This window comes from Musca autumnalis, unplaced genomic scaffold, assembly GCF_047663935.1.
Source record: "Musca autumnalis isolate F117 unplaced genomic scaffold, ASM4766393v1 scaffold_2, whole genome shotgun sequence".
NCBI lineage: Eukaryota > Metazoa > Arthropoda > Insecta > Diptera > Muscidae > Musca > Musca autumnalis.
The window spans coordinates 91,926,067-91,935,666 of record NW_027411755.1 but is presented as its reverse complement, the minus strand read 5'-3'; positions in this window follow the sequence as shown (position 1 = coordinate 91,935,666).

Genomic DNA, 9,600 nt, shown 5'->3' with positions numbered 1-9,600 from the left:
TGCATTTTTTAAATTCGTTTTTCCTTGACCTCATCTCTGCCCTTACAAGCTAAGTCAATATTTAGTTTCATTGTCACCGGAAATAAGTTATTAAATAATAGCAATGATCGAGTGTTTGTTCAAAGTTTCGTTGATAATGCAAACATTTTATTTCCTAAGACATCATCAAAACTATGCAATGAAAAAGTTGTTTTCAGTTGTTTTTTATATGAATTACTATATATAAAAATGACGTCTGATAAGCAAGCAATTGTCAATATTATTATTTACAATTTGGTACGGCTTCCGAGTTTAGAGTTAAAAAATCATGTAAAGAAAATTCATGTTTTAAAATAACCATGACACTTTGTTATTATATTAATAACAACATGAATAAAATTAAATAATTACAATAATCAATTTTAATGTATTCTTCTTTATCGCATATTTGATTTTCAAATGCTCGCAATCATATTACACTAGGGGACCCGGCGAACTTCGTCTCGCAGTTTGTTAGGTACAGAACTTTATGTCTTTGGTTCAAACCTATACTACTATTATTGCTATCACCTTGTTCAATGGCAAATATTTCTTTGTTTTGAACTGATTAGGATGATCTTTGAAGCAGATGCAGATTAGACAATTGTACTTTCGACAATTGTCAGTTTGACGAAGAGAGAAGGTACTGAGAGGCAAAGTGTTTCTATTTTCCTCGACCCTCTCTTCTATAAACTGACAATAGCCGCGAAACAAATTAGGTAACTCTAAATCGGGACTAAGATATATTTTTTAAGCAAATAACACGTTTTGCGATGTAAATAAAAATATTTGGTAGCGCAGTTGAAGCAAAATAATATCATAACGCCCTACTAGTTTCATAATCGATGGTTTTCTGCAATTCTTGTTTCCACCACTGAACACGATATTTCACTAAAGCAATTGAATATGAATTTGCATTTAATGCTGAATATAGTGCTTATATCCGATTGATCCGATCGTTATCAGGTAACCACCTTCGTCTGTTTTTATACCCTCCACCATAGTATGGAGGGTATATTTAGTTTGTTTTTCTGTTTGTAACACATCGAACTAATCATTTGCACATATATTCTCGATCATTCTAAGACGATCTAGCCATGACCGTCTGTCTGTCCGTCCATCTGTTGTAATCACTCTAGGGTTCGCAATAATTGAGCTAGAGCGCTATATTTTTGCACCCGAGCGTCTTTTTTTCATAGGCAGGTCAAGTTCAAAGATGGGTTATATCGGAACACTTTTTGGTATAGCCCCCAAATAACGCTACCTCCCGATTTTCGGTATTTTGGGGATTTTAACTACATTTTTCGACCAAACTACCTGTAATTTCACGTTTGGGGTTCCCAGTGGTCACAAAACATCTCCACCAAAAACTGTCAATATAGGTCCATGTTTTGGTAGAGCCCCTATATAACGGTACCTCCCTATTTTCTGTATTTTGTGGATTTTAATTACATTTCTTGAATGAACTATCTGTAATTTCAGGTTTGGGGTTCCCAGTGGTTCCCAAAGTATATCCACTAAAAACAGTCAAGGTCCATGTTTTGGTATAGCCCCATATAGCGGTACCTCCCGATTTTTGGTATTTTGAGTATTGCAGCTAAAATTTTTGATCGAACTACCTGTAATATGTCCGTTGAGGTTTCTAGTAATCACAAAATATCTCCACCAAAAACTGTCAACATAGGTCCATGTTTAGGTATAGCCCCCTATATAACTGTACCTCCCGATGTTCACTTTGATATAGCCCCATATAAGGTTCCTTACCAATTGAATACATTTTTTATGTTTTTTTTACCTTATTTAGGTATCAGAGGTCACAAAATATCTTCGTCTAAAATTGTGGACAGGAAAGAATATAATTATTCCGTTTTAGTTCAGAATATTTTATGGTGGAGGGTATAAAAAGTTCGGCCCGGCCGAACTTAACGCTTTTTTACTTATTTTTTCTGACTTCTCTATTTAATGTGATCTCCCGAATTCTACTTGCACTGCAAATTCAGTATTAGATGCAATGGCTCTGGTAACATGGACAGAGCTATTCTATTAGTTGCCGTTCTTTGTGTGTTTCGGATGCTTGAAGTCTTGTCACACTAACACGTGACTGTTGTCGATTACTTGGTCACCCTATATTTAATTTCGACGTAAATAACATAGTCAAATTAATATCACAAACTAATTAACGATTAATAAGTATTTACCTACTTATGTCGCCGATAAAGAATATTTGTCAGATAATTCGACCAAAAAAACTCCAGTACCTCCGATTTCTTGTTTTTTTTCAATTTTGAATATCATCCTCTTTTCGAATGACATACATACATAGTGTACCAACAGTACCAACCCAGCTAACATTTTTTTCCGAATTCGTACCGAATTCGGACAGAATTTCTGAAAAAATATCCGATTCTGATGCCGAATTCGTACCGAATTCGGTACGAAAGTTGTATGGACGTGGTCACCGAATTCGGAAAGAATTTTCTAAGGAAATTCTTAAAAAATATTAGAGTTTCGCGACGAATTCGGTCCGTATTCGGAAGTAAATTCTTGGAAAATTCTGGAAAATTCGATGAAAAATTTAGATTTTCTTAAGAAAATCCGTCCGAATTCGGAAGGAAATTCTGGAAAAATTCGGAGAAAAGTTCAGATTTTCTGAAAAAATCGGAAACATTTCTGACGCTGACGCCTTTGATATTGACACAACACGTGTCGTACTGTACTGAACAAACCCCACTCAGAGACAATTTTCTTTTAATGTACTATTTATGGAAGATTATAATTTCAAACTTTCTAATGATTTTGCCTGTTATCATTTTATGATTAACAGTAGAACAATGTGCAGAAGTATGTTGAAGCTATCAACACTAGCTTGAATTATTATATGTTGCATTTATATAAAAAAAATTGTAAAATTGTATATGCGAATTTTATGACCAGTCATTTTGTTCTTCGACATCAACCGAAAAAAATTCCCTTAGAAAATCCATTAGAAATCGGAACGAATTCGGAATGACGATTCTTAAGATTCTTTAGAAAATGTGCAGAGATTCTTAAAATAAACTTATAGAAAATCGGTCCAATTTCTAGGAAAATATAAGAGAAATCGGCCACATTTCTAAACAAAATTCAGAAAATCTCAGACAAAATCTGATATCAGAGCCCTCGGAAAAAATTGTTAGCTGGAAATGTACATATGTATGTTTCTATGTATGTATTTGGCCGTTTGTAATTGCCTTCCAGCTCTGCGGAAACTAAATTGATTGAATTCATACTCCTTTTACAGTGGGGGTATCATTTTTTTGTATCATGACAGAATCTAAACAGTATCAAAATACATATATCTGGTACAGCTTAAATATTATACCGCATACATCGGAAGTTTATCTTTCGAAGATGTTTTTACCTACGGTTTAAAAGTATACATATGATGTTTCAATTAACCCACCAATTTTGTGGATTTGTACCGTTTTCCTCAAAACTGTTGAAACCACTTTTGGCATTATCATCTTACCGAAACCACCACTAATCTTTACAAACTCTAAACTAAGCCCTTTTAACCATTTTTCGCTGTTAATTTCCTAAAAAGGCGCTTGAAAATAAACTTTCAAAAATTGACAAAACAGAGGCGTACAATGGACCCTTACAGTAGGTGCAAATACAATTTTCGCCAAAAACTGTCCAAATAAGTGCCAAGATTTACTCCAAACGCGAAGCTCGATAGAAATTTGTGGAAAAATTGACTTTATTGAAAAAACATTTTTGCAAATTTTCGCGATTTTTTAGGTTTTATCCTTTTCTGCCATGAGACCATTCCGAATTGGTGCGAATTGTCAAAATCTGTTCAGCCGTTCTTGAGTTATAAGCGTAGTAACTAACATCATCCTTTTTTATATATATAGAAGATTATTTCATATTACTTTTTTATTAAATTACACTGTGTAACACTGGAAATGCAAACAACTTCTAATGGGCATTTTCTGAAAGTACATATTGAGACTACAAAAACCTTAATTGGGTTTTGTGTTCTTAGATCGGGTTTAGATTTTATGGCCTCATCTAAACCGACCTAAAATGAGCCTTTTTTCCAGTGATCGGACCTTTATCTCCGAAACTAATAAGAATTTTGCATTGCGGTCTTCAGCAATATTGTAGCCCTAAAGTAGAACTTATGTGTCAAACAGATGAACTAGGAAAACCTGCATCTAGCGCATCAAACTCGTTAAAATATAGAAAAGTTTACATAATTTCTGAAATGCTGGTCAGTAACAACTAAACTGTTGGGAGTTGAAACAAGTAACCATTCTAAAAATGTTCCAAATAATGTGACCATGAATTCTTCAGAACGTTCTGAAACTCTAAAATGGTTATTTCACGTTGTTTAAGGGGTATTTCATAACATACCTTTTACAAAACTTATTTCAAACAATGTTCACACAGGCTGTTTGTTCTCATGTTGAGGATTTCAATGAATTATTGAAATATTTACCAAATTGTAGTTGAAAAATTTGCTATAAACAAGGCGATAGAGGCATTTTACAACAATATAATGTTCTGAAGAGTTGTGTATTACATTCCAGAGAATATTTTCCCAAAAGGTAACATTAAGAAGAATTTAACATTTTGGGAGATACGCTGCGAAATATTCACAAATTATAGAATTTTTAGATATATTATAAAATTTGAGGCAATAAATGCAGTTTTTCGAGTACACTATTCCTCCAAATATTTTCTTTTTGCTCTTATCTACAAGTTTGCTGCAGATGTCAAAACAAGATTCGATGAGCCCATAAAAACCGAACCCGATCTAAGAAAACAAAATCCAAATATGGTTTTTGCCCATTGGTCCTCTACTTTCATAAAATTCTAGACAGAAGTTGTTTGTACGCTATTGGCTCAAAAATGTTGCACAATGTTATTAACAAAATAGGAACAAATGCATCTATTTTTAGAAATGCTGTATTTCGTATTTCTGTATTATTCTTCAGAATACATAGATTAAAAACGAACAATGTCCTTTGTATCCCAAAAAATTGTTACGTTGTTGTCACTAGCGCTATTTATTTTGGCGCTGAATAATGCTCTCTTTGACGCTGATGTGTTGATTTTAACATTTCTGAACAAATTTATATTGGAAGCGATTTCTTAGAGTTTTTCTTTTGATGGTTTTACTGTTAAAATTATACTGGAACATAGCTATTATAATACAGATACTATATTTGCTCTGTTCCAGAACCTGCAAATGCATGGTGAAAATTACATGCTTAGGATGCGAAACTGACTACCATCTTTTGGGGTTCACTATCATATAAAATTCATAGGTGATTCAAATAAAAAGATTACATTCTAGATCACTTTCACGATGATTTTATAGGATCTGGAAATATGTGTCCGTCCGTGTGTCAATCTAAAACGAGGGTTGCTCGATAACTTTCTAGCCTGACAATGAAAACGCGAATATTTAGAATCAAATATAGTTTTATTGTTTTCTTAAATAGTCTTCAGCATGATTTATAAAATTTTTCATGCGCTCAAACCAATTGTTGAAGCCCTTTTTCCACTCCGATTGAGACACCTCCAAAATATGTTTTTTGAAAGATTCAACAGCATCTATTGGCGACGAAACCCGTTGACCACGCCTTTTTGTCTTGATGTGCAGGAATCAAGTGAAGTTATTGGGTGCCAGGGCTGCACGGCGGATGACCCATCAATTCCTCGGTCAAAAAGGCGCTGGTTTGAATCGAGAAGACTTCAGGCGAACAATTTGTAGTGTACCACTCAGAATTAACGGCCCTACGTTGCTCAACCCGCATAGATCCTAGATTCGTCGTCTGTTACGATCTTATAAACGTCCTTTGAAGCACCGCGATCGCAATTTCTTTGCACAAATTGACAAGAGCCTTTTTTTGAGCGATTGTGAAATTGTGCTGGCCAGGTGTTCATGAAATATCAAATGTTAGTTGGTGGAAGAAATGCCCAATGTTTTTAGCGAGTTTCGGCCACGATTGAATTAATTAAACCAGTTTTTCATAGTGCTATAGGATGGATCGGTGCACTCTTGCCATGATTATGCATGTCGAAAATTGTGAAAATTATTGGATGAAAATACTCACAAGTAAATTTCACTTTTCTTGCAAAGTGATTTTTTTCAAGTCACTGTAAACACCAGAGATAATCAATAAGCCACGTGCATCTGTAAGCACACACAAGCGTTTTTGAGTATTATGCCTTTTAATACAAGTGTTTCTTGCACTCAAGTATTTTTTCCACCACCACAAGAAACACTTACTCCGCATCAAGACCGTTGCTTGCGCAAGTGCTATATAATCGTAGATAGATATCTTGCACTCAAGTATTTTTCCACCACCACAAGAAACACTTACTCCGCAGCAAGACCGTTGCTTGGGAAAGTGCTATATAATCGTAGATAGTTTGCCAAGTGGCTCAACAAGTGGAAGCACTCACAACACTACAAAAAATTTCCTTACATGCCACAAGTTGAGAGGGGAGGAAGTTTGGATATTTGGTGGGGTTTCTTCGGAGGAGGTTGTTTGGAGCACTTTGTTCTGAGGTTTGGAGAGATTGTTCGGAAGTTCGAAGGAGGTTGTTCGGAGGTTTGGAGAGTTTGACCTCCGAACCTCTCCAAACCGAACAACCCCCTCCAAGCTTCCAAACAACCTCCACCGAACAATCTCTCCAAACAACCTCCGAACAACCACTCCTAACCTCCGAACCACCTCTCCAAACTTCCGAACAATCTGTCCAAACCTCCGAACAACCTCTTACGAACTTCCGAAAAATCTCCTACGAACAAACTCCTCTGAACTTCCGAACAAGATCGAGAATTTCGCAGCTCTGGTTAAAAACAACACTTAATGTGCGAGCATAGCCAAGTCTAAAAATATCCATTTTATTTTTTGAGTGGCTAGCCACACTTATATGTACATATTTTTAGAGTGGCAAGCAACACTTGAACTTATTTTTTACAGTGGAAAGCCATACTTACACTTGTTTCACCTGTTTCTAAAGTGGCAAGCCACACTTGGATTCGTTTTTTTTTTTGGTAATTGCCTCATGAGTGTCGAAATCAGCTACTTGTGCATTTCTCTGGTAAACACCACAGTAATTAATTTAATACAAATTGCCACATTTCTGTTAATGAAATAACAGTTGAAATGTCAACAATAGGTCTGTCTGGTTACCCTAAAATTTGTAACAATTCGTACCAATTGTTGCTGGAAGTCGTCTGTTAACACAAAAACCAGCAAAAGAGAGCAATTCGAGAGAGACATTTTGACAGTTCTTTCACTGAGAGTTTGCCAATTCTTGCTGGACAAATTTCTTCTAGCAAACATTTGCAAGTCTTCTTCTTCCTGAAAACAATCAATCATCTGGTTTTAATTTTTCGTTGATTTATGTTTGTGAAATATCAAGGCCAATTATATTATTTTTTTGTAGAACAAAGTTGCGAGGTGGAAAAATCCATTTTTGGGTCATTTTCTTTTTTTATTTTTAATAAAATACACATTTTTGCTTCTATTGGTTCCTTCATTGGCCGACAAATTGTTTTGTTTTGGCAAGTCAGCTGATTGCTTGCTGGTTTTTGCTGGGAAGGTGTCTGTTTACTTTTTATAATTTTCTAGCAAAAGAGAATAAAAACTCCTTACTCTCTGAGAAAGTTCTTGCTGGAAAAGTAACCAGACAGACTTAATGTTAACCAAATACAAAATAAGCCAAAATGGAGAAGTTTAACCATGTTTTTTTTGGACTCTTTAAAGTAGTTAGAGTTTTTATAATACACTTGGAGTAACAGTGTTTTCATATATTTTTAATAAATAAATATGCGTTCCTGAAAATTTTTCTAAATAAGAGCAATTATAAATGTAATGTGAATTTTAAAAGATTGAAACTGTTCTAAAAAATTCTTTTGCACATTGTTTTGCTCATTGAAATTTGGTAGAATAGATTATAATCCCGGATCATAACGATTTTCACGGTCAATCGGTGTAAAATGAACAACAACAAATTCTATGCTTTGCTTTCCCGGATAATGACTAATCAATTCCCGGATAATCGAGGTTAGAATGTAATTTTTTTCTTAAATGCAGAAAAACAGCCATAACATTTGTCCACAAAAACAAAAACTTGCGCGCGAGCGGATTCTTACTGGGAGATTTTTTTTCTTAACCTATGTATAGAGTACAAGAATTACTGACTTTTTTCATTCCCGGGAAATCGAGAATGAACATTTCTTATTCCCGGGAATTCCCGGGACTATGGAAAATCGAATTCGTGGCATATAGACGTTACAGAGAGCAAACAAAAATAAAAATTGCTAATCTTTCTATTTATAGTTGTATCGTTAGTTATCTCTTAGGGACAATATTAGGGGTAAAATAGCAATATATATTAGAACATCTTAAATTAAAGAACCAACAAATCTTCAAGTTTATATATAACTTTGCGGTCAAAAACCAATTCTTTCTGGCTAATTTGCAAAGGTTATATAAAATATCTGTTTCCCATGGGCATACTAGGTTTCCTTCATATGCTCTACGATATGGGACGTTCCTCTTAAGGTTCGAAAGTGCGTCGAACATAGAACAAATCCATTTATAAAGAAGTTTTATACAGCTGATTTTTTGTGTACATGACATGGTGCAACTGCGAACCAAATAATGTGATTTTTCACGAAATTGCACTAAATATTTTCAAATCGATTAGAAAATTTGAGAGAAAGTTGGTGTGACTAAAAAAAGAAACCTAAAGAAATTTGTGTAAATCTGCTCGGATTTTAATATTAGTTAAATTGTAGGACCCAATTACCTATAATTGGCCAAATATACATATTGCAGCAATATCGAAATCTGACCCGATTTTCATACATTTATATTTTTTATCCACAACAACGAAATGGTGAAATTTTTTCATCGATTTGACAATAATTTTGGCATTTAGAGCAATTGAAAATGTCTCCTTCGGTCCCATACAAATTACTATGAATATAAAGATTGACCAAGTGACACGGGTTAATGTTAACGGATCGTTCATTCATATTTAAGGTTTTTGGCTTAAATGGAAAACAGTTAGAGGACAAGCCCTTCCATTGTTGCTGACTTCCAGTGCACATACATACATTATACAGTTTTTTATATTGCATACAATAATTTTTGAATCGATCATGGCTTTTATATCTTAGCAAATTACTATTCAATTCAAAAATGTCATCAATAAAAATTTAGACTAGAATAACAAGGAAATGCCTTCAAAAAAGTGATGAATGTCTTTAAGATTGTTCTTATTCATTGACGTGGCCAACTAAAAATAAAGAATTATGTAAGGTTATTCAGACTTTGAATTCCAAAAAATACTAACTATCGAGGAGACTTAAATGTATGTACCTTTTACGAACTATCGCGATTTTTACAAGGGACTTGTAACGTGCCCGCTACATTGCAAGACCGCCTCTCCGATATTACATGCAGTATTAATACAAAACTACCTTATCAGACCATGCATAATTACAACTCTATTCATACATTATTTAAACTTCAGTGTATTTCCTGGTTGTCTCGCCTTACAAATAAT